Source organism: Acomys minous (assembly GCF_964271855.1).
Source record: "Acomys minous genome assembly, chromosome: 7".
Taxonomy (NCBI): domain Eukaryota; kingdom Metazoa; phylum Chordata; class Mammalia; order Rodentia; family Muridae; genus Acomys; species Acomys minous.
In genome coordinates this window covers 28,954,478-28,981,879 of record NC_140488.1, presented here as the reverse complement: position 1 = coordinate 28,981,879, position 27,402 = coordinate 28,954,478, and the positions used below count along the sequence as shown (strand labels likewise).

The window sequence follows — 27,402 nt, the reverse complement described above, 5'->3', positions numbered from 1 at the left end:
ATCATCACAGCCTTTGCCACAATCTTTTTCTTGAGCTATTATGTCTGAATAAGTTTGTTTCTGCATGTACATACTTAAGGCAGTAATACTGGCTTTCTTATAAACATAGGATGCTCTCTGAACGATCACCCCAAATTAAATTTTTATTGCTTATTTACTACCCCTTTCACTAATATGAAGGTACATGAAGAACAACCGTTCAATGAGTAATTTTACTAGCACTACCCTTCATTTTCAATGATGTCACTAAACACAGATTTATTTTGAATGTAGTTTTGAAATAGAATCTCAATGAAGCCTGTTGTGCACTAATTGCTTCAATAGCACCAGAAAGAAAGTGGTTCAGAAAAATAACAGAGAAAAATAATTAGTGTTTATAGTGCTTGTAACCAGAAACTAAAATGAAGAGATTCTGAGAACATTTAGAACTGTCCATGTTTCATATGCTCCAAATTTTTGGAAAATCAGCCATAATCGAAAGTAAAAGTCTGATTTAGCATTGTAGATATTGGATTAAAGGAAATATCCTGTAGAAATAAGGTTGAGATAACAGAGTGTTATTTTTTGTCAGTTAAATTGTTTACCATTGTACTTTATATTCTCTAAAAATGATCCCATCTTTTTGAATACTCTGTCTAAAAGAAGTTTGAAATTTAAGCAATCATATTTGTTATTACTTAACATTTCTAGTGAGGACAGTTGTTGAACTAGTTACTCTTAGATATAAAATACATTCTTTTCAACTGATATTTTCTCTTACATTACATATAATATACAATATGTAATGTGTAATGTGTAATATGTAATAGAATATATAATACATAATACATAATATGTAATACATAATAGGTAATAGGTATTATAATGTGTAATATAATATATGTAATGTGTGATATATAATGTGTAATATATAATATGTAATTTTATGTGTGAATATTTGTTTTGAAAAATTAATTTCTCATTACTTTCAATTTTTACCCCATCCATTAAATACATTCTTCTTTAAATTTCATGTGTTCTTTTATTTTTAAACACATGAATTCTGTTTGTTGCTTCCTGTCAGAAGCATGAGTAACATCTGAGGGGCAGCAGTTTCTCAGGTGCAGCACCCTTGAAAAAAACTGACTCTCCCTTTCTTATCAGTCATCAATGGACACTAGTTGGTCTATTAATGATGATAACCTTTTTTCATTTTAAAAATTATTTAATCCATGGCCAACATTTTTTTTTAATTGAGACACATGGTGCGTCACTGAAAAAAAAGGCCCCTGGCCCAGCACCTCAGTGCATCACAACTGGTTAGAAGAGTCCCTCATCTGGGCCTGTGTTCTCCTATGGGCCCCCAGACATCTTGCTTAAAACCCAGACCAATGGTCACTGGGTAACACACACCCAGGAGGCCCAGAGGACCCCAAAATCCCCGATTCTCCAGGAGCAACTCTCTGCCACTGTCCCGCTGGGGAGACTAGGGTCCATAAAGGGTTAATCCACCTTCATTAAAGGCCAGCCTGTCCTGGGGTTGTTGGACTGGCCATGGCCTGCCTTGGTCAGGGCTCAGACAATCATCTCAACCTGCCAGGTGTACTCGATGACCTGTGTGGCCAGCTCGGTGGAGGGGATGGTGGTGTCTTCTGGCTTCTGCTGCTGGCTGGCAAAGCTGTAGTAGCTGTTAGGGCCTAGGACCCAACCTAGCTTCTTGGCATAGTCTGTCATATTTTTGGGTGTGTTGAAGAAGAGGATCTAGGTAGCCTCAGCAAAAAGTATTTTCTCGTAGGCCTTCTCAATGCAACCTGCGATTTCATCCCTGATCGTGTCCAGAATGATGTCAATGAAGGAGGTGTAGGGATGTTGCCCTTGGCCAGGAACACCTTGTTGTATTTGCCCTCCATCAGGTATTGCTCGAGCAACACAGGATGCTTGATGTAGACGTTGGTCTGGATGTCCTTGGCAGGCAACCATTCTAATTCCGTGTGGAACTCAGCCACTCGGTTCTGAGAGAGCAGGAAGAGGAGGTTGCCCAGGAGCTGGTGCATGTAGGCCGACTCAGGGAACTGCTCCTTTTAATCAAAGTAGTAGCACTTGAGCTGGGCCATGTAGCGCTCGAAGGAAGGAATGTCCTTGCACAGGATGTTCCACTGTGCCCCGATCTCCAGGATGTCACAGGCCAGAATGAGCTGCTATATGATCAGTTTGCTTCCTGTAGTTGGCAGGAAGTTGAGTTCCAGCAGGACCAACTTCAAGCGGCCCAGGTCTTCTCCGCATTTACTAAGATTAAGGGCTCTTCCGGTTCCACTCGTCCTTGAGTTGCTCGTACATGCCGGCCGCTGCCTGCAGGATGCCACCCGAGGTGGCCGCCGGCCCCGAGCTCTAGACACCCGCTTCCTGTTCACCATAGCCGCCATGGCCACCATCTTCCGTGATGCGGCAAACCGCCGACCTTAATGGTGATAATTTATAATCTCTTTACCTCATCTATACTGGGATTTTCTTCAGCTTAGCATTGTTCATATATTCTGCATATAGTCCCAGATGTTGTGAGTTCTTGGTTGCAGAAGCCCTGTCATGTTCAGCAAATACTGTTTCCCTGCTAACGATCACCAATACTAGCTCTTATAATATTTCATCCATCACGATCCCTGAGTTTTATCAGGAGCGGGTATATATAGATGTCACATTTAGAACTGAGCACTACAGAGTCTTATTATCTGCATAGTAACCACATTTATGTCTCTGTATTAATCACCATCTACTGCAAAAAAGAAGTTCCTTTGACGAAAATTAAGCAAAGCACAGTCTATAGGTATGATGATAAGTGTTTAGGGAATAGTTTAATGATAAGTTCATTTAACAGAATAATAATGGTATGTTTTCCCTTGTATCTATGGAAATAAAGATAACATAAATTAAGATCGAAACGAGGGTGCATATATAAGCTCATGACTCTACATGATTTTCATCAAATAGGCAAAAATAGACATTTAAGAGAAAAAAAATCATCTTCAAATAATTGTGATAGACAACTGGATGGCTACATGAAGAAGAATAAAACTTAAACCTTATCTCTCATTGTACACAAAATTCAACCCCAAAAGGATCAAGGATCTCAACATAAGACTTGATACCAATAATTTGTTATAGGAAAAGACTGTAACTTTGACAATGTTTCCTTATATGCATTATAGTGTTTTCAAGTATGCATTAACCAGTTTTGTAGATGTAATGACTCCCTTTTACAAAAACAAACCAGAAACATTTCAGGCTAATCGGCATTTTTTTGACATCAGATTTTTAAGATTTCTCAAATAGAGGAAGAGATATTAAAAAGTCACAGAATCAAGGCCTTTCCCAGCCTATAAATTTAGGAAAATATAACTTAGAGGTTTGGCCATTTGATTAGTCTAAAATATCTTTGTTCTGACTTTCCAGATGATTATCATTCATAGAAACAGTTATGCTCTCATGCTATTGATCTGTATCAAGCAGGGAAGTTTTACCATTCTTGTGAGAATTAAAGAGTTTAACATATGTACAATGTTTAGTAAATAGTCTCACATAGTAAGCACTAATTTTCTAAGTAGAGAATATTAAGCATCTAGTTGCAAAAAGCATAAAAAGAATACTTCAGTTTTTATTTTTAAAAGATAAATTTCTATCAATTTTTTATAATACACTTCAGTGTTTATATGAAGGGTTTTTTGTTTTGTTTTGTTTTATTTATTTTTACTTTTTGCTTCAGCCATATCATCAATTATCTTGATTTAAGGTATTTAAACATTAGCATATACATATCTGTTGTAACATTATTCACAATAGCCAGCTGTGGTATATGGTGTTTTAATCAGCCATATAAAAAGAAAAAAATTAGTCTCCATGCAAGAAAATGTATGCTAATGGGTATCATATCAAGAAAATACCTCAGATTCAGAAATAAAGTTTCCTCTTATATATGGCACCTAAATTTTGTAAAGTCATATCATTTGTATGTCTTTTTATGTATGTGTCACATGAAAATAGGACCAAAATTTACATAAGGAAAGGATCAGCAGGATGAGGTAAAAAAAAAAAAGAGATATACTAAGGGCAAATATGGCAAATGCACATGATATACTAGAATAAAAATAACTTTGTGAAAGTCATCACTGCATACAGTGAATATATATCAACAAAAAGCAAATAACAAAAGCTTTGAAGTGGCATAGCCTCATAATAGCACCATACATGTTCCACATGGGAATCCAGGGACTCCTATATACTCTAAGGAAGAAAGTACAATCTAACTTAACATTGGGTTCCCAACTTGCAAATACACCTGAATATTCAGAGTACAGACAAAACATTTAAAATGGCAAATCTGTTTTTTTATTTTGCATAATTACTAGAAGGGATCATTTGGGCACAAAAGTATATTTTTCTACTATAATAAATTATGAGTCCTTATCATCATAACTTTAATTAAAGATGTCAAAGGTTTAAAACAGGTACATTTTGATAGTTATGAATTTTGGAAAGTATTGCACTTCACTGCATGGCAGAGTATTTTACACATTATGTTAAACCAAAGTAGTAACTTCCAATGACACATGTAGCATCATACTTAACGTAGTTTCTTCTTGTAATTCTCCTACACCCTAATTCCATTATTTTTAAATTTTATTATTTCAAATGCATAATGATTTAATGACATCTTTAGATTAAAAAGTAGCAGATAATGTGATTAAAATCATGACATTTAATGTATAATAAATATAGAAGACTAATCAGTAGAAAAGTTGGATTCTGCTCTTTAGAGAAACTGGACATAAAAGGCATTTAAAAACAGTCAAATATTCAAAAATATTTCCATACATTTTAAACCTCTTCTTAAATTAATTTGTGGTATTCAGTGTAGATTCTGTTTTCTGAAATCTTTGAATTTCTTTTTTTACTATTCAGGTTAAATACCTAGGCAGTAATATACAGTAAATGGTTGTTCATTTTTATTTTTTATTTTTTTATTTTTGAGCACTACTGAAGTTTTTCATTATTAGTTTGTTACTCTGTGAAGTAATAAAACATATCGCTGATAATATATATTCCTGTCAATGTAGTCTTAATGTATTATTTACTATCTTTCATCTATGGATTATGTACAAATATATAATTGACTATGTAAAATATGTAATATATCTATCATAACTGTGTAAACATTTGAGTGGTAGTTTGCATAATCTGGGTTTCAAAGATAAAATAATTAGTAAATCAGCATTTTTAAGATATCATATCAACATATTAGAGGTAGGACAAAAATATACATCACTTTTTTCACTCTTGACATATAAAATGTAGCTGTCATTGTTCCAGTCTTCTTTATAGAGCCATACTGTTGAGATTTCAAATGTATAGCTTCTTTCTTCTCTGAGTGTTTTGATTTTTGTATAGTATATTAGTAAAGGAAGATTTCTTTTTATTGTGATGAATTATTAACTCTGATTTCAAGTAACATATATCAACCATAAAGAGAGTAAAGTCTGTATATCCTATTCTGGAAACATTTGTACCTTAGCAGATATGACATTTTCATAACATGTAAAAGAAAAGATAACAGGAAAACATGTATGAATATTTTGACTACATTCAGAAAGCATTTTTGCAAGCTCAGTATATGGTATAGTAAATATTGCTATGAATTAAAATTAAAAATTTATGTTAATGAGCATTTGGCATTGTCTGTATTTGTAGATAGATAAGCTTTATTTTAAACACAGAAAGTTCATGGCAAGTAGGAATTCATGTTATTAAAAATTAAGCATTTATTCTGAAAAATAAATGAAGACTTCCTATCTGTATTTGGGGAAATAGAATATATTTTTCTCTTTTCTGGGGCATCTTTGCCAATTAGCAAAGGCCAAGTACATTTTTAATATGTATATAAAATTAACTTATTTTGGACCCAGCTTTTTATTTCCACTGTAATGCAACTGTACATACATCTATAATTCTTTTTAAAATTCCAAAATGATAACAGAGAGATGATTAACAATTATGACAATGAAAGATTACTGTGAATCATAAGAAAAGTAACTGCTTTATTTACTATGGCAATGAAGACCTAATATTTTTAAATTTATTTTTAATATATTTTATTAATGTACTCATATTACATCTCAATTGTTATCCCATCCCTTGTATCCTCCCATTCCTCCCTCCCTCCCATTTTCCTCTTACTCCCCTCCCCTATGACTGTGACTGAGGGGACCTCCTCCCCCTGTATATGCTCATAGGGTATCAAGTGGCTAGTTATCACTTTGACAGTGGTTGTACTTTTGTACTCCTCATGATATGGTCTGAGGTTCCTGGGGTTGGCAGTTCCTCAATGGCAGGCTCTGTTCCACTCTGTGTGTGTGTTGGCACTGCCTTGCCAGTAGATTCATTCAGTCCTCCAGTAGCAACCTTCCAAGCCAGAACTGATAGTTACCAGCAATAGCTTCCACTAATGGTGGCAAGCTGTGGCTAGGGCTGATGGTTCCTAGCAGGGGCCTCCACTGATGGTGACAAGTGGGGGCTGGAGCTGATGGCTTCTAACAGGGGCTTCCACTGATGGTGGCAATCATATAAAAAAGAAAGAGAAAGGAGAAAAAAGAACTGCACACGCACACACACAGACACTTACACTAGATGATGAAGTGAGACAGTCTTCATCAGATGGGTTTCAACAAGCTGCTTGTTCTTCTTTTTGTTATTATCTTCTTATTTTCATCCTTATCATTATTCTTTTTCATGTTCTTATACTTTTTATTATCCTTATTCTTTTCCTTCTTCCTATTCCTCTTCTTTTCTTTCTTCCTTCTTTATTTTCTTACCCTTCTTTTCACAGTTTATATACCCCCAAAATCTTTTAAGCAGTACAAAAATCCCAATGAGTTTACATTCTATCTCTCTCTAAATAAATGATTAAAATGGATATATGTAAGAAAATCATATTTTACAATACCTTCACATAACCAAGTGTTTTACACATTATGGGTAAGGAACAAACATGAACAAAAAGTCATTTTTGAGAACCCACATACATTTGTACATAAGCAAGTAGTTATATATTAACAGAGTTTAAGCAAGCAAGGGAATTTCTCAGCCAGCTTTTCTTTACTGGCAGGCTGCAATTTGTGGTTACAAAGAAAGAATCAATTATCTTAAGAAATAATCTTATGAAGATCTTTTATTTTATTAATTTATTCTTGTTACATCTCAATGGTTATCCCATCCCTTGTATCCTCCCATTCTTCTCTCCCTCCCATTTTCCCCTTATTCCCCTCCCCTATGACTGTTCCTGAGGGGGATTACCTCCCCCTGTATATGTTCATAGGGTATCAAGTCTCTTCTTGGTAACCTGCTGTCCTTCCTCATTATTTGTTAATCTAACAAAAGTTTTTCAGTTTTGTTGCTCTTGTTTCAAAAGTGATATCTTTTCATTTATTTCTTATTTATTTCTAATTTTTAAATTTTTTCATGTCTCTTTTTTATATCTTGTTACTTTCCTTTCAGTCTCTCTATAGTCCCTACAATGTAAGATGGATGACTTGAACTCATCTTTTATTTCTACAATGTTTACATCTATTTGCTTCTCTTTTAAAATTAATTTTGTCTATATGTTCTTTCTATCCTTTTTCAAAATTCTTCTCTCAAAAAGTACATCCCAAGCATAGCTTCCCCTCATTCCCCTCTTCCCAGTTCCATGTCCCCCAGATCTACTGCTCTTAGAAAAGGGCAGGCCTCCAGTGATATCAACCAAACATTACATTAACAAGGTGAAATAAGACTAGACATATAGTCTCATATCAGTGCTGGACAAGGCAACAAATAAGATATAAAAAGTTCTCAGAAACAAGTAAAAAGATTCAGAGATACACCTACTCCCACCGTTAGGAGTCCCACAAGAACACCAAGGTAAAGAAGCACAGCATGTATGCAAAGGTCCTAGAGAAAACCTGTTCCGGGTCCGTGTTTGCCTGGTGAGTTTATCTGAGCCCCTATGAGCCCTGCTTAACTGATTCTGAGGGATGTGTTCTCCTGGTGACCTTAACCCCACTGACTCCTACAGTCTTTCCCCCCAGACTTCTGTAGGGTTTCCTGAGCTCTTCCTAAATGTTTGGCTGTGGCTCTATGTATCTTCTATCAGTTGTTGGAGGAATTCTTTCTATTGACAACGAGCAAGGCACCAGTCTTATGAGTATAGCAGAATATCATTAGGGATCATTTCACTGATGTTTTTGTCAATTGTGTTTGGTTCTACCTTAAGTCTCTGAGTCATCCAACTTCCATATCCTGGCCATGTAGGTGGTATCAAGCATGGATGTGGTGTATTTACCCAGTGGAATATTACTCAGTATTTAGAAAAAAGACATCACAAATTTGCAGACAAATGTATGGAACTGCAGGGAAAAAAATCATCCTGAAAAAGGCAATTTAGACACAGAAAGAATAGCATGATGCATACTCACAAGTAGATCTTAGTTGTTAATTAAAGGATGATAAAATTACAATTCATAGACCAAGGAAAGGTAGAAAGCTCTGAGAACGGAAAAAAAAAACTCTGAATCTGAGTCATTCACCAGAGAAAATGACTCTAGTACTTCATAACTATTAGGGATACATGAAATCCTTGAACATGTAACTTGAAAACCAGAACAGTATTTTTAGTAAGTGATCTTCCCATTTGCCTTCAGAGACTAAGTCAAAGAAAGCCGTTCATGAAGAAATGTTCATCTCTAATTCACCAGGAGAAAATTATAACTTGAAGAAAAAGTGGTAGAACTCAGGCTTGGGGTTGCAGGTAGAAACTTATCTGTTCTCACAAGAAAATTATTTGAACTAACTTGTATGAATTACTAAGACTGGTAGTCTTCAAAACACCTCTGGACATTGGTACAAATGATAATCTGAGGGAAATGAAAAACCATATTGCTCTAATGAAGGAGAAACATGATGTAAAGATATAATGTCTTTTATTTCATGTCATATTTTAATTTTTCTATGTAATGTAATTTAGTTTTATTTACAATTTGCAGTTTAATATACTGAGTTTTAAGCTGTATTTCACTGGAAATGATTATTATGATAGCCCTTTCTTTTTCTACAGCTGCAAGATGTCCTTCTTTTGTACTGCCTGTACAACAACTTCTGCTATCTCTCACACTTCATACCAATACATTTTCCTTATTATAATTTTCCTCTTCCTCTGTTCTTTTTCCATGTTACTTTTTATGAATTGACATACTTAACTTGAAAATACTCATTATAAACTACATTTTCCCGATCCAGAACCCAGCACTTCTATATCTCAAACTTAATAGGTTACAAGTGAAACCTCCTACTAAAAAATTATTGCTGGAACTGAAGCCAATTTTTATATTAAAATAATAGAAAGAAACATAATTCCAAGTGAAGAAAACTCATAATGAGGACTTATATAAAATAAACATGAGCGACAAAATAGGACAATTAACATTGGAAAATGACCTGTACCTACAAATGTGACAAATGAAGCACAGAAACACAAAAATATGAAATAAAGACACAGTAAAACACTTCTACAACATCATAATTCTTCAGTAATAGAACCAAAAGAGGCTTGAATGTGGAAAAATTCTGAGTTCTCAGCTTCAAACAAATCAGTAACAATACAAAGCAGTCAAATAAGTAGATAAATAAAGAACGTTCAGGACCTTAACAATAAAGTCATGACTAAAAACAATAATCAGTAACTTGGTGAAGAGATTTAAAAATATGGATGAACATTTCAGCAGAGAAATTGATGTAGTATGAATATATATATATATATATATATATTATGATGTACATGACTAAAATATCCAAGACCTCTGTGATACACTTCACATACTAAACCTAACACTCTATGCCATAGAAGAAGGAGTTAAAAGGAAAATTGTGTAGAAAATTTTGAATCAAATTTTAACATGGTTGAAAGATTTGGAGGACATTTGATATACACATGCATGAGTTTCAGATAAGGACTTCCTCATTTCCAGAGTTCACTTTCAAAAAATACAAGTAGTGCATGCCATATTTATCATCACTATTCACAATAGGTAAAAAATAAAATTGGTGTAGATCCATATCAAATGATGGACAGAAATTAGAAACATCAGTCATTTATAGAACAAAAATTTATTTATATGTAAAAAGAAATAAAGCCATGACAAATTTAGGTAAGTGGATGAAATCGGAAAGTGAAATAATTTAGGCATATAAAAACAAATGACATATATGGATTCAATCATCAAACATCTAATTTTATGTATTCAACTTGTGTTTGGAAAAGAAAAAAAGAAAAAAAGGAAAAAACTTGAAAGAATGAATCCATTAAGTTACAGGAACTAGGAGCACATATCAAATATAAAAACTGAGAATGGGAATAGTGAAGGTGGGAAAGTTTAACCAGATTTGATTTGGGGAGGTAGGAGAGAGAAAAGGATGGTGAGGAATATAGCTAAACATAATGAAAGGATACTAAAATAATATGTGGAAACCCACTATCTTGTAATCGAGTTTACAAACAAAATTATATAAATAAAAGAGTCTGAAGGAAATTGAGCTTTAAAAAAAAACTGAAATTTTTATCCCTACCAAGCTTTAAAAGTTCCAGAGAATGCTTTGCAGATCTGTAGAGTAGCAAACATACCAATAGTCTTATGGAAATATGGAATGTATGGTCCAAGAGACAAACTTTCTAGGAAAGTTGTGTTCCCCTGTGCAACAGTGGCTCTACTGTTCTCTAATTCAACTTTAGACAAGGTGCCTGAGAGCAAGTCTATGCTTAATACTGTAAACTTGTAAAAATTGATAGTAAAGATTATCCTTGGCTCTAGCATGGAATTGCAATTGGCATAGTCTCATGATGACTTAGAATTACTTATTTTCATATATTTCATAAGCATATATAAATATTGCTATCAGCCTTAATCATAGAAGCCTTTCTAATGAATGGTGGAAAAGGCAAAAAGACTTTGCTGCAAAAGAGAAATAATTGTTTATCTCTAAGATGAGATGTAAGAGGAGACAATTGTTCTACTCTAACACATTGATATCTTCCCCTCTACACCTTAGGGAACATGTGGAAGTGTAGATGGAACTAAAGTAAGAATTAGAAGATAGGAAGAAATGTTCTGAAATATTATCTTCTGGGCAAGAAACTGTCATTGCCATCGTGAACTCAAAGCAGCTTCAGATGCCTCTATTGAGTCTGTCGAAGAATAGCCAGAACAGGTTTATTTAAGAATAATATGTATAACACATACATAAATGCATTTAAAATAATATGTATAGCACATACATAAATGGATTATTCACTAATAATAATTAGTGAAAGAAGAGACCATGAATAAGAAGGTCTTTGGAGGAGACCCATTGGCTCCAGGAACAATCAGGATAGAGCCTGCCCAGCCTGTTTCATGATTGCCTGGGTATTCAGACAGCAGAGCATTGTAATCTTCCCTCTGGAGGGGTCCTGCTGTCCCCAGGTAGTGCCAGGTAAGAGCCCACCCAGTTTTCTTCCTACCTTTAAGGGGACACAGTCCACAGAGCTTTATATCCTGCCTTCTGGAAGAGGCTTCCAAGCTCCAGAATCATCCAGGCCTGTAGTGTTGAGGAATAGCCAGGTTAGAGCCCACCCAGTCTTCCTTTTCTCCACCTATGACACATTCACAAAAGGAACATCCATGCCTGCATGCTGCCTGAAACACACAGCTCACAGAAGTGAGCAGTCTGCTATTATCTGAGCTCCATAATCAGGCGCATGGCTCTGGCTGCCTCCTTGAGGAGTCCTGTCAGCCTAAGAAATATCCAGCCAACACCAGGGACAAACAGATGGCTAAAGGCTAGTGGAAGAACACAGTCAACAGGAGGCAGGGCAATATGGCATCATTAGAACACAACTTTCCTTCTACAGTAATTTCTGGACACACTGACACAGCTGACACAAATGAAGACTACCTAAGATCCAATCTTATAAGATGATGAAGCATTAAAAAAGGATATATACGAATTTCTTTAACAAATACAAGAAAATTCAACCAAACAGGTGAAGGAAATGAACAAAAGCCCTAATAAAATACAGAAAAATACAATTAAACAGGTGAAGGAAATTAATAAATCTGTCCAAGACCTAAAACTGTAAATAGAAGCAATAAAGAAAACATAATCTGAGGCAATCCTGGAGATGGAAAACCCAGGGAAGAGAGCAGGAATTACAGACACAAGAGGTGAAAAAAAGAATCTCACATGTAGAAGATACAATTAAAATCAATACATTAGTCAAAGAAAGTGGTAAATCTAAAAAGTTCCTGACACAAAACATTGAAGAAACCTGGGACACTTTAAAAAAAAGTCTAAGCCTAAGAATAATAAGAATAGAAGAAAGAGAAGAATCTAAAGTCAACGGCTCAGAAAATGCTTTCAACAAAATTATAGAAGAAAACCTCCAATACCTAAATAAAGAGATTCCTGTAACATACAAGAAGCTTACAGAACACTAAATAGATTAGACCAGAAAAGAAAATGCTCCCACCACATATTTTTCAAAACACTGAATGTACGGAACAAAGAAACAATATCATAAGCTACAAGGAGAAAAGGCCAAGTCACATATAAAGGCAGACCTATCAGAATCACACCTGATGTCTCAACACAGACTCTAAAAGCCAGAAGAGCCGGCTTACATACACTAAGAGACCACAGATGTCAGCCTTGCGTACCATACCCAGTAAAATTTTAATCAACATAGATGAAGAAAACAAGATATTTCACAACAAAAATTTTAAGCATTATCTATTTACAGATCCAGCCTTACAAAAGATAGTATAAGGAAAACTCCAACCCAAGGGAGCTAACTACACCCAGGAAATTAAAAAAAAAAAACCCAAATCAACAAAACAAAAGAAGGAAAACACACACATACGGTCTACCACTACCAACATCAAAATAACAGGAATTGACAATCATTGTTCATTAATATCTTTCAAAACTAATGGACTCAATTGACCAATAAAAAACACAGTCTAACAGAATGGATGCAATGACAGGATTCATATTTCTGTTGCATAAAAAAACCACACATTAGTAACAAAGGTAGACATTATCTTAAAGAGATGGGAAAAAGTTTTCCAAGCAAATGGAACCAAGAAGCAAGCTGGAGTAGCCATTCTAGTATCTAATAAAATAGACTTTTAACCAAAATAAATAAAAAGAGATAGCAAAAGATACTTCATAGTCACCAAAGAAAAAAATTCACAAAGATAAAGTTTCAATTCTGAACATCTATGCCCCAAGTGCAAGAGCACCCTCATTCCTAAAAGAAACATTGCTAAATCTTAGTAACACATTGAACCCCACATATTAATAGTGGGAGACGTCAACAGCCCATTCTCACTAATAGGCAGATCATCAAGACAGAAACTAAATGGAGAAACAAGGAAACTAATAAACATCATGAAACAAATGGACCTAACTGATATCTACAGAACATTTCACCCACACACAAAAGATTATACTTTCTTTTCAGAACCTCATGGAACCTTCTCCAAAATTGATCCCATACTTGGCCACAAAGCAAATCTCAACACATACAAGAAGATTGAAATACTTGCTTGCATCTTATGAAACCACCATAGCTTAAAGCTGGAACACAACAACAACAGAAACAAGAGAAAGCCTACAGGCTCATGAAAGCTGAACAGCTCCCTACTCAATGACTTTGGGGTCAGGGATGAAATAAAAAATAAATTAAAAACTTCCTAGAATCCAATGATAATGATTGTACAACATAACTAAACTTATGGGACACAATGAAAGCAGTGCTAAGAGGAAAGTTCATAGCACTAAGTGCCTTCATAAAGAATTGGAGAGATCCGATACTTCCAACCTAATATCACACCTGAAAGCACTAGAACAAAAAGAAGCAAATACACCCAAGAGGGGTAGACAGATGGCAATCATCAAACTCAGGGCTAAAATCAATAAATTAGAAACAGAGAGAACAATTCAAAGAATCAACAAAACAAAAAACTAGTTCTTTGAGAAAATCAAGAAATAGTTAAACCCTTAGCCAAACTAACATAAATGGAGAATATTCAAATCAACAAAATAAGACATGAAAAGTGAGACATAACAACAAACACCAATGAAATCCAAAGAATCATTAAGTCTTACTTCAAAGGCCTATATGCCACAAAATTTGAAAATCTAAATGACATGGACAATTTTCTTGATAGGCAACAACTACCAAAATTGAATCAAGACCAAGTAAACAAATTGAACAGTCCTATATCTCCTAAGGAAATAGTAAGCAGTCATCAAAAGTCTCTCATCAAAACAAAACAGTGAAAACAAAACAAAAACAAACAAACAAACAAAAAACCAGGGCCAAATGATTTAAGTGCAGAATTCTACCAGACCTATAAGAAGACATAATATCTATTCTCTTCAAATTATTCCACAAAATAGAATCAGAAGGAATATTACCAACCTCATTCTATGAAGTTCAATCACTTTGATATCTAAGCTACACAAAGACCAAACAAAGAAAGATAATTTAAGACCAATTTCTCTTATTAACATAGATGCAAAAATATTCAACGAAATACTAATAGACCAAATCTAAGAAAACATCAAAATTATCATTCACTGTGACCAAGTAGACTTCATTCTTGGCATGCAGGGGAGTTTCAATATAAGGAAATTTATCAATCTAATCCTAATATAAACAAACTAAAAGAAAAAAATTCATATGATCATTCTTAGATGCCAAAAAAATTGACAAATTCCAACACCCATTCATGTTTAAAGTCTTGGAGAAATCAGGGATACAAGGCACATACCTAAACATAATGAAGGCATTATATAGCACACCAATTCCCAACATCAAAATGGAGAGAAACTTAAATCAGTTTCACTGAAATTATGAACAAGACAAGACTCTTCAATATAGAACTTGAGGTCCTAGCTAGAACAATATGATGACTAAAGGAAATCAAATCGATACAAATTGGAAAGAAAGAAGTCAATTTATCACTATCCATGGAAGATATGATAGTGTACATCAGTGACACTAAAAATTCTACCAAGGAACTCCTACAGCTGATAAACACTTTAAGCAAAATGGCTGGATACAATATCAACTCAAAGAAATCAGTAGATATGCTGCTTATAAATGAAAAACAGTATGAAAAAGAAATTCAGGAAACTACACTCTTCTCAATAGGCACAAATAATATAAAGTGTAACTCTAACCAAGAAAGTGAAAAAATGAATGAAAAAAACTTCAAGTTTCCAAAGAAAGAAATTGAAGAAGATATCAGAAGATGGAATGATCTCCCAAGCTCCTAGATTGGAAGAATCAACATAGTAAAAACAGCCATCTTACCCAAAGCAATCTACAGATTCAATGCAATTCCCATCAAAATCCCTAAACAATTATTTCAGACTTTGAAAGATCAAGTCTCAACTTCATATGAAAAAACAAAAAAACCTAGAATAGCCAAAACTATCCTAGACAATTAAAGATATTAAAATAGCAACCTAACTCTGTCTCAGTTAATAATTTCATAAAATACCCCTTCTTCCATTCTTTCAATTTAAGGTAATGTCTAACATTGTATATGGGTGGTTGGTCAAAAGGGTAATGTGAGAAGCCCCAAACAGCTCAGGCAAGGCTTACTGATTGTTCTCCACCAACTAACAGTAATGCACTATTGCTGAAGACAGCCCCTACACAACTCATTAAACATTGAGAAGTTGAGGTGGTGCAGCTCTACCGCCTTCACCCTTATGGACTAGTGTTCAGTACTGGAAGCTACTCTGTACACCACCAAAGGAGAAAGGCAAGCAAAAAGCCACAATTCTTTTCATCCACAATGGTGCCCTGCATGCGAGATGTGTTAGTGAAAACGTGGAACAAAGAGTGTGAGAGTAACCAGCCAATATCTGATTGGATTTAAGGCCCTGTTCGTGAGATTGAATGTCTGTTATTGCTCAGGTAGCCAGAAACCTGAAGAACATAGGCAGAGACCCAGTAGAAAACCAAATGCTACTGTTCTGCTCAAGGAAAGTAGCAACAAAGTAACTCCTAATGATACTCTGCTATACTCATATACCAGTGTCTTGCTCAGCCATGATCAGAGAAGCCTCTTCCTGCAGTAGATTGGAACAAATACAGAGACACACATCCAATGTGCCGAGAGTAAGAGAACTTGGAGCTCACTCAGACCTACATGATGTGTTGACATCAAACTGCTACTCTCAGGCTCATGGAAATCTAAAGAAGTGGAGGTGGAAGGATTGTAGAAGCCATATGGCATGAGGAACACCAAGAAAACAAGGTCTTCTAAATACAGCACTATTGATGCACATGTTAACTCACAGAGGCTTTGGCAGCATGCATATTACCTACACAGGTCCATGCTAGATGGGATCCCAGCACTGAGAAAAGAAGTAGACATAAGGCCCCATCCATAACCCAGAAGCTACAGAAGCTATCTCTAATTGATAACCAGTTGTAAATAAACATTAATTTCTCTGAGGGAGTTTGACTGGGAATACAAACTACTCTTTCCTTTTTTCACTTCAAATGCTCTCAATATGAAATTTTCAAATGAGAAACTGACAAGAAGTTGAAGTATGCATTTACGTGCACAAAAATTTTCTAACATTTTGTACAGATATAATTACTATTGTAATCAGTTTCCCAACTACCCTCATCTCAGATCAAGTGCCATAGTTTTATAGTTCTAATATTTAATTCTTTTATTCTGTAAAAGGTAACAAAATATATAGAACAAAAACATTCCTTTTTAAAACTAAAGTTACAAACCCATATTATCACTAACATATAAATATTATTCTTTTTAGCATATAACTAGATATGTAATACCTATAATGTATGCTACCAAGTAAACATGTAAAGGAAGGTTTCTATCAGAATCCTGTACCTCACACTTAAAGGATTGCCATAGTTTCTGCCAATATTCTAGAGGAAGGAATTTTAAGGAATCATGCTTCAGATACTAATTTCAAAATCAATTTTAGCCCAAAAAAATCGTAGAGATCCATCCTGTATAGAAATCAAGAACAAAATCCACTTGATCTCATTTCAAAACTAGAGACAGTATGACACCCATATGTAGAACACAGTGTGGTTGCTAGTGATACTGAACCCTGGGTCACACAGCCCAGCTTGAAGTTACTTAGACTTTAGAGGCATCCAAATGCCTACAGTCTTTCTCCAAAAAGCACACAGGATGTGACTGTGATTCAGCTACTGTCATAAAAATGTGGCGTTTTTGGCACTATGATACAACTGGAAGTAACTACGAAGGTTTCCATGGGGCAGGCCACGTGCCTAGCAATAAATGGCCAACACTAAATGATCTCAAATGACAACTGTGGAGATTCTTTGTCTTGTAGAACTTTTTCAGGGCTTGTTCTTTTTTCTTTCTTTTTTTCTTCTCTTTTCTTTCTTTCTTTCTCTTTTTCTTTCTTTCTTTTTCTGTTTTGTTTTGTTAACCGCACAGGTCTTTTGCATTAACGTTATGGTTTCCGGTTTTGTGTTTTCATAGGATTTTCCTGTGTGTTTTTGTGCATGTATCTGTGTCTACATGTGTTTCCTGACATTTTTGTTTGGCTCTTTTTCCTTTGTTTGCTTGTTTGACTTGTCCTGTTTTGGTGTGTTTTTTCTTATCTAATTTTATTTTATCACTTTTATATGTTTGTATTTTAATGAAAGAGAAAGAAACTCATGTGTGGATTTGGAATGGTGGGAAAGTGAGGAGGATCTGGGAGGAGTTAGAGGAGAAGAAACCATAATCAGACTACATTTTAATAAAATCTATTTTTAATAATAAACAAATTATATCCTTGTTCACTGTATGCTTATAACAATAACTATATATTATTTTATGGAATTATCTTTTCACAGGAACAACTTTGTTAATTTTACAGTTAATGTTTTCATCTTTTATTTTCAATTAAAGCAATTGCTTTTTTTGTAGATAAGATGAAGCAGTATATAACATTTTCCTTTAAATCCAGAATATCTACATGTTTCCATTAAATATAAAGGATAGTTTACTTGGTATCCAATGCGTACTTGAAAATTTATTTTCCTTTTCTTTGTCAGCACTTTGAATTTATCAGTGCTTTCTGAATACAAAGGTATCTACTAAGAAATTTGCTGAGAACTGTCTTACACTCCTTTGTATATGAAGAATTCCTTTTCATACTGCCCTTTAGATTTCTCCTTTTGTGTTTGTCTTTTGACAGACTGATTATCATATGTGGATATGTACACCTTTTTTGAATTTTCCTGTGTGAATTGGGTAACTTTTGTTATGTATATTAATGATTCTACACAAATGTAGGTATTTTTCTGTCATTATTTGTTCAAATATTTCTTCTAGCATTTCCATTCCCCTTGCCTCTAGTGATCTATATTGTATGGAGTTTCTCTGCTTGATGGCTCCTTACTGGTGTCTCAGTTCTGTTTATTTTCATTTAACTTTCATTCTGTTATTTGACTAGATATTCTCCATTCTTTTGTTGAGCTCCTCTAATTTTCTAATTTTAACTTGTCATTTTAAAGGCCAGAATTCCATCTAAAGCACTTTGTCACCATATGAGTATTCATCTGACGATATGTCACATTTCTTCTTTTCTTAACTACTTTAGACATGGCTAGATTCATGGAGGGGGAAGGTTGAAAATATTTTTTTAGATGTTATTTTTTTGTTTTATTTTTTTTAATTATTATTAATTTATTCTTGTTATATCTAAATGGTTATCCCATCCCTTGTATCCTCCCATTCTTCCCTCCTTCCCATTTTCTCCTTATTCCCCTCTCCTATGACTGTTTCTGAGGGGGACCTCCTTCCCCTGTATATGCTCATAGAGTATCAAGTCTCTTCTCAGTAACCTGCTGTCCTTCCTCTGAGTGCCACCAGACCATGTCCCCTGGAGGGGGAGGTTGAAAATATTTAAAATATTTCTCATGGAATGTTTTCTTAGAAATTCCAGTCTGTACTTCTCTGCTGCTTTAAAATTATAATCCTTGTGGGGTTTGTCCTACATACCTTTGAATGAACAAAAATATTAGAGTGTTCTTTTCTTTTCATGTTTTCTTTTAATTATGTAAACTTTTTAAAATATAAAATATATTTATTAATTTAATTAATTAATTATAATTTATTCACATTACATCCCAATTGTTATCACCTTGCTCTTATCTTCCAGTTTTCATCCTCCCTCCATCTTCTGTCCTCTTTCCTTCCCCTAGAAGTCTGATGGAGGGGTCCTCCTTTCCCACCATCTGATCATGGCAAACCAAGGCTATCCCACCAAGAGGTAGTCATCAAATAACAGGTACTAGAATTCATTTCAGAGACAGTCCTCTCTCTCCTACTTCCCTATACACATACAGAATGAGCTGTCCATCAGCCACATCTGAACAGGGGGTCTAGGTAACTCTGCATTCATTGTCCTTTGTTATTGCATCAGTTTTTGCAGGCCCCCGGACTCCAGATCCACTGGCAATGGTGGTCTACCTGTGGAATTCCTAACACCTCCAGGTCCTTCCATCCTCCCCCACTCTTCCATAAAACTCTCAGCTCTCCATTCAAGGGCCTGTTACAAGTCCCAATAACTGTCCTGAACCTTGCAGGGTGGAGTTTCCCTTATGACTAAGGACATTGAGCATTTTTAGGTGTTTCTCAGCCATTCAATATTTCTCTGTTGAGAATTCTCTGTTTAGTTCTGAACCAAATTTCTTAATTGGGTTATTTGGTTTGGTGGTATTTAATTTCTTGAGTTCTTTATATATTTTGGATATTAGCCCTTTGCCAGATGTAGCATTGGTGATGGTCCTTTCCCAGTGTGTAAGATGTCATATTGTTCTGTTGACAGCATCCGTTGTCTTACAGGAGGTTTGCAGTTTCATGAGGTCCCATTTATTAATGGTTTATCTTAGGGCCCGAGTTGTTGATATTCTTTTCCAGAATTTGTCTCCTGAGCTGATGATCTCAAGGCTTTTCTCCACTTTTTTTTTTTCTAATCGATTTAGTGTGTCTGGTTTTATGTTGAGGTCTTTAATCCATTTGGACTTCAGTTTTGTGGAGGGTGTATTTTCATTTTCCTACATGTAGCCATCCAGTTAGACCAGTATGATTATATGAAAATACTATCTTTTTTCTATTGTGTGATTTTAGCTTCTTTTTCAAATATCAAATGTCCATAGGTGGGTGGGTTTATTTTTGGGTATTTGATTCTATTAGATTGATCAACCAGTCTATTTCTATGCCAGTACCATGTCATTTTTATTACTGTTTCTCTATAGTACAGCTTGAGATCTGGGATGGAGATTCCTCCAGAAGATCTTTTAGCGTACATGATTGTCTTACTTATTCTGCATTTTTTGTTTTTCTAATGAAGTTGAGAATTTATCTTCCAAGATCTGTTAAGAAGTGTGTATGTATTTCGATCAGGATTGCATTGAATCTGTAGATTGTTTTTTGGTAGAATGGCCATTTTTACTATGTTGATTCTCCCAGTCCATGAGCATGAGAGACTTTCCCATATTCTGATATCTTCATCAATTTCTTTCTTCAGAAACTTGAAGATTTTTTTCATCCAATGGTTTTCACTTGCTTGCTTAGAGCTACACCAAGATACTTTATGATTTTTGTAGTTATTGCTTTCTGTATCAGTAACTTGATGTCAAATATCAAACTTATATTTTTTGCAATAGTTCTACCAACATAGTTAAGATATAAATGAATGTACTAGTTATAAAAATTAGTGGTTTTTAAAGTATACTCTCATTGACTCCCAAAACTGCCTTTAAGAATATTGAACATTTTTAATAGTTTTTCTCAGCCATTTGTGTTTCATTTGTTTAGCATTCTCTCTTTAGTTTTATATCCCATTTTAATAGAATAAATCATCTTGGGTTTTTTTTTGTGTTTTTGAATACATTCTAGATACAAACCTTATGCTTGTGCTATTGCTAAAATCACTACACACTCTATTGAACATGGAGAAGTCAAGCTGGTTCTTAAAAAGAAAAAGCACTCCAACTCAATAGTGTTGACACTATTAAAAGAAACTATACATCCTACCAGATGGGAAAAATAATCATTAATCTCACCCACCTCTGAATCCTGAGAACTGCAATAACAATCTCCCTACAAGATATACCTATTGGTACAATAGTGTCATGTATGTTTTGGGAGCAACCAGCACTTTTGATTAGACTTACAGCCCATTCCATGATGTGTAACTCATTCCTGACACTGACAATGAGGCCAAGAAAGTAAGAATATATAGGTTATTGGCTCTAGTGGAAAACACACTACTATTATTTGGTTCAACAAATGTAACTCTTAAAGACTATTACCATATACATAGACCGCTGCTTCACTGAACTCTCATCAAATAATCCTTTTCTTTATTGTTGTTGTTGTTGTTTTGTTGTTTTTGTTTTTTGTTTTCGGAAACAGGTTTTCTTTCTCTGTGTAACATATCTGGCCATCCTGGAACTTGCTGTGTAGTCCAGGCTGGCCTTGAACTCACACAGATCTACCTGCTTCTGCCTCTCAAATACTGGGATTAAAGGCATGCACCACCACCACCCAGCCAGAGAATCTTCTTGTAGTAGATGATAATTTACAGGTACCCACATCTGAACAATGTGTACAGAATGTGTACAGAATTAGAGTACCCAGACCTAAATGGGATATCTTTACCATAGTCATCCTCCCCTAAAGGTTCAGGAATCAATGTGGAAGAGGAAGCTGAAAAACTGTAGAAGCTTGAGATGATAGATTGCCCCAAGGAACCAACATTTTTCCAGATACCAGAGGTCAGCTGCACATATGAACTCACAAATCTTTTGCCAGTATGTGTATGCCCTATGCAAGCTCAGAGGAGATCAAATGCCATAGCTGATTGGAGACGGACAGTCCATTTTCTTTTAGAGGGTTGCTACTGGTAAGTGAGCATCTTCCAGTGGAAGGCCACATATTAGAAGCACGAATTGGCCATGACATATGAAAAAATAGTGCAAAAAAGAGTAGGAAAGTGAAGGTGAGTCTGGGAGGAACAAGAAGTAAAGGAAAATGAGCAGAATAAATTGTAGAAAATTCTTGAAGAATGTTTATATGTGTAAGACTAATGATGTTTATTGTAATTTATATATTTTGGATTTTTTATTAGAATCACAAATATGACCTCTATACTCTAAAAGGAAAATATCTTAAGTGGATATGATTTATATATTTTCACCTTTAAGCTCACTATATTTGGCTTTTCCTTAAGAATTACATATTTTTCTTCCGTTAACCCCATGAATTATACAAATGTCTTTTTTCAGGTATAAATTTTTATCAGATATGTTTTGTAAAATTAGCTTTTCAGTTTATAGATTGCCTTTTTACACTTTACCAGGATAGAGCAAATATGTACCATTTTGTTCAGTACTTTGAATTGCCCATTTTTCTTCAGTGGTAACATCTTCTGAGTCACTTTTTGGATAACAGACTCTACTTGGTGAGGGTTTGTGCAGATAACAACAATCTAGAGTGAATTCAGTGTAATGAGTTTATCATGTTTAAAAGACTCTTTCCCAGAAATCATCATAAACCTATTGTTCTTTTATTCCTTCCAGCTCATCTTCTATGTTGCTCTCTGAACCCTCTGGAGCAAGTTATGTGATATAAATGTCCTGTTTAGGCCTGAACACTCAATGGTCACATATATCTTGCACTTTGATGAGTTGTTAGCCCATATTAACCACTACTCACTGGGGCTTAAAATAGGGTGAGTGTGTGTGTGTGTGTGTGTGTGTGTGTGTGTGTGTGTGTGTGTGTGTGTATGTTTGTGTAGCTGCTGATATGTTACGTAATTATTTATGTTCCACTCCTTCTTATTCAAGCAGTCTTAATTAAACACAGTGGGGAAATAATATGACATCAAAGTAGGAGGGGAAATATTAGGATGGAGAATTGTTCCTTAGGAAAAAACAGGAGATAAAAAAGTATAATGAATATGAATACACTGTAAACTCAGTGTACACATGTATGAAACTTTTACATGCTAAGTTCATGAATAAATATTTTTAAAATGCTTATCATTTTCACAAAATGTAATCATCATGTGTTTTTTTAGTCAGGTGTTTGCTTCAATGTTCTGCTCTAACAAATATTTGGATAAAAAATTACTATGATATCTTCCTTAATTTGCATGTAGAATATTGATAGTCTATATTTCTTATTTAGATAAAATTTAGAACAGGAATTCATTCTTCTTTTCTTCTATCTTTTTTACATAAGAAATTATTTTCTAGAATTTCAAGTATTTTAGGCCATTGAATAACTTCCTAAAAGTAATTGATTCTGATGTTTGTGTTTTGTGTTTTCTTTGGTTTTATTATTTTGAATTTCTGTGCTACCTTAGAAATAGTTTTATTGTTTCCTTTTTAAATATTTTCTTCTTCAAGCTGAATATGTGGCTGAGTGGTCTATCATTTGCCTAGCATACATACTACCTGAGTTACATCCCCAGTGCTGCAGATAGCACAATTTTGTCTTCTCAGTTTTATCTAATATGCTGAGGATGCCATCTATTATAGTTTATATTTTCATTTTTGAAAGAATTGTGATATTTTGCCTAAATTCCTAAGCCTCCTGACTTGTATACCAACCCACCTAATTCCTGCATTCGTGAATACCCAATATATATCTGTAGTGACTTATTCTGTTTTGTTTCATGTTGACTTTCCTGACTTATGGATTATGTGCTGTCATTAATGCTTCTCACTGCTAGGATACTGTCCTTGTTTACTTTGTTTATAATATTTTATATGTCAGTGTGTTTATGTCTTGTTGGGTTTTGCATTGTCTTTGACACATGTTCCTCTCTGCATCTCTGACTGACTCCACTACCTAGACTGGGATGGCCTTGACTAACAAAGATCTGCCTGTCTCTGCCTCCAGAGTGTTGGAAATAAAGGTGTGTGTCACCATATCAGATATGCCTGGCAGCATTTTATGTTTTTTGATACTTTTTATTTACTGGCTAATTTTTTAATTTGACCATTTCAAGCATGTATATAATGAATTCTAATTACTCTTTCTCCCCATCCTTTTTTATATCTTTCCCATCTCAGTCAAAATGACCTCTACTGCCCCCTCTCCCTTTCTCAACTCATAACTTTGAGTTTACATTGTGACTTATCTAGTTTAACCAGAGCCAGCCAATTGTGTGAGCCTTGAATTGGAAGAATCCATTGGAGACTGATGGGATATCAATAGGTACATATCTGAAAGCAATGATTTCTCCTGGAATTGTTTAACAGAACATATTTTTAACAGTGGGGTGTGGGATTACCTGACCTCTTCTTCCTCCATATGACAGGGTTACAGGTCCAGTTGTTTACAGATCCAGTACAAGTATTTACAGCAGCTGTGAGTTTCTGACATCAAGATTGTATCTTGCTCAGAAGATGGCATTTCATAATCTGATTTTCTGTCCCCTCATGTGCTATGTTTCCAATGTCTTAAGGAGGATTGTAAAAATATTTTCTTTAAAGCTAACAACATCGTTGATAATTTTAAGATAGAACTCTTATTTGTTTCCAATGTTTACATCTATAGGATAATGCTTTTAAAATTTTTTAACCCAATTTCATATCATTTTAATGCAATTATAAATCATATCCCATAATTTCTTCATATTAGCTGACTGTTCCCATTATGATTGTCATTGATTTGTTAGTGGTTTCTTCTTTTCAATCAAATTTCTAAACCTTCAACACGAGGGTAATAATGGACTATATCAGCTCATATTTAATGATGAACTATATTTTAGTAAGAAAAAACACAAGAATTTTAGACAAAAATCCATAGAAGTACAAAAAAAGGATCAAAGTAATTGTTTAGCAATTACAGAAACATCAATTTCTATCTCTCATTGTTAGGATGACAATAAGAAATTTAGGTTGCAATTCATAAAACTATGATATATAAAACAGCCAAATAATCATTAATTTTACTGCCTAAGATATTTTGAATAATATTGGTGAATAGGAAACTGTAAGCCACATATGTAAATTATTGGACCATTTTAATTAACAGATGTAAATAAAGAAGCATTTTATTGTTGCCTGACATTAGAGAATTCATTAACTTTTTAATTTTAAAATATTTTAATTGGCAATTATTTACCTTGAGTAAGTCAAAATAGTTTCTGTAAATGTCTTCTTTCATGGATGTTAATTTGACATTTGAAAGTATATTTGAGGATCTTCACATTATTATTTTATTTGTAATATTTAGGCAAATATTTTGAAAACAATACTCAAGAAGAGTACATTTAAATTCACTTTCTTGTGGTCTTATGGTTTTTACAGAGTACATTCATGAGGTACTCTATTCCATTACCAATACAATGATTCTATCATCTAACAATCAAAAATATCCTACTGATATTTTTACATGAGAAAACTAATTTTACAGGATGACATGTACAAAGGTATTTTAAGAATATTTGTTCTTAAGGGCATGTTCAGTTTAAATAGATTTGATATTTGCAATTACTGGACTTAAATTTAGCATCTCTATTAATTTCATTCCCTAAAAATTGTGGCAGAGAATCATAGAGGAATGATGTAAAAGAAGAATATGATCAAAATACATTGTAAGAAAATTTCAAAGAATAAGTATAAACATTTAATTTTTAAATTGTAGGTAGCAAGCAATAATATTGAATATGTTTCCACCATTAAAATCACTCATCTCACCTTTAAACTTCTCACATATTATTTTTCAGTTTATTGTTTTATACTTTTATTTATGAAAGATATTTCATTCAAAATCTTTAAGTAGCATTACTAAGTTATTTTTTATTCTTGGTAAAGATTACTATTTTTTTCATAATTATTTTTAGTTTTTTACCTTACATAGTTGTGTAGGAATCTGTTTTTCCTATCTGTGTAAATTTGAGTGTGCTATGTGACTAAGTAATACTTTATTGACTAGAGGTTTTGGTATTTATTTAGGGCCTTAAACACTTATGGGTTAAAGTGTCATATTCTGATTTTTATATTACTATCACAGTTTAATCTAATATATCCTGTCATGTATGCAACTGAAGTAACAGTATGCAGGGCTTCTTGCTTCAACTGAACCATAGTTTCCATTGTTCAACATCTGTCCATATCTCTCTCAATCACACTCTACATATCTGCTTGAAAACAGCATTATACGCTCAAATCCATTGATATCTGCATCAATTTTGACAACACACGTTCTGTCATATGAAGTTATCTTACTTTTATAATATGGAATTCCTTCTTCTTAGTTATTTTATCTCCAAACCCATTAAACTCTATTTCAAATTAACTGCAAAAGTATAAATGAACTATATGATCACACCATGGTGAAGCACATATTGTTGCAAAGGAAAATCTAACAAAGCTCTCAAGGTTAGATTATCTCCCAGAGTAGCCATAACTCCACTCTTTTTTCTTAAGCTAAAATTTATGTTTTATCTCTATTAAGATTAATAAACATCAAAATAGTATGTATGTTATGTAATCATGTATGTTACAAAGTGTTCAGTCCTTGGTATTTATAAGTTACTGAGATTCACTGGTATTTTTGAAAATCAAAGCAATAATATTCTTGTAATATTGTACTGTTGATAGTCTCAATTCACTTCTAATTTTTCAGAGAATCATCATTAAATTATTAAACTATCTGTATATAAGCATGAAATTAGAAAATCCGAACTGGTGATTAGAGCAAGGTGGCTGAATGGTTTTTATGAGCACTTGCAGAGGTTGGGAAGCAAGACAGGAGTCATGACATGTGCAAGGGGGAATGCTTTAGGGAAGGAGGAACAAAAACAAAACAAATATGACACGCAAGTAGAGGATAGAATGCTGAGGGTGAAAAAGTTTAAATAGGTATGTATTTCAAAGTTAGGAGAAAGGTGGAACTTGAGAAAATGATCAGCCCATACAATATGTGTGGAAAACACATGTGGAATCCTACAACTGTTTAAACTAAAACATAATAAAATAGATTTTGAGTGGAAGTACTCATACATAGATTTGTAACACTGCTGGAATATGTAATTTTAAAATAAAAATCTCAGTATCAAGTACAGGATATCTGCTTATGAGTTGTTGCCTAGGGAGTTCCCAGAGGTTCTATACAAAACAGGCTTTTGCCTAAGCTCTTTGTGGCCCACCAGAATGAGATACTAAGAAGATGTTGTTAAAAACACACAATACATTGAATAAATGACACAGAAAATTAAACCTGAAACTAACTTATAAGCTTCCTCCCTATTGGCTAGCTTTCA

General features: G+C 34.1%; 1 pseudogene across 1 annotated transcript in view; it reads right to left on the bottom strand.

The window, feature by feature from the left end:
• Positions 1-1,183: 1,183 nt before the first annotated feature.
• The window catches only part of LOC311601139 (26S proteasome non-ATPase regulatory subunit 8-like), a 31,443-nt pseudogene continuing 5,224 nt past the window's right edge, over positions 1,184-27,402 (bottom strand). Inside the window, exon 2 of the transcript in view lies at positions 1,184-2,437. The product of the transcript in view is annotated as a 26S proteasome non-ATPase regulatory subunit 8-like (transcript). The remainder of the gene's footprint in view (positions 2,438-27,402) is intronic.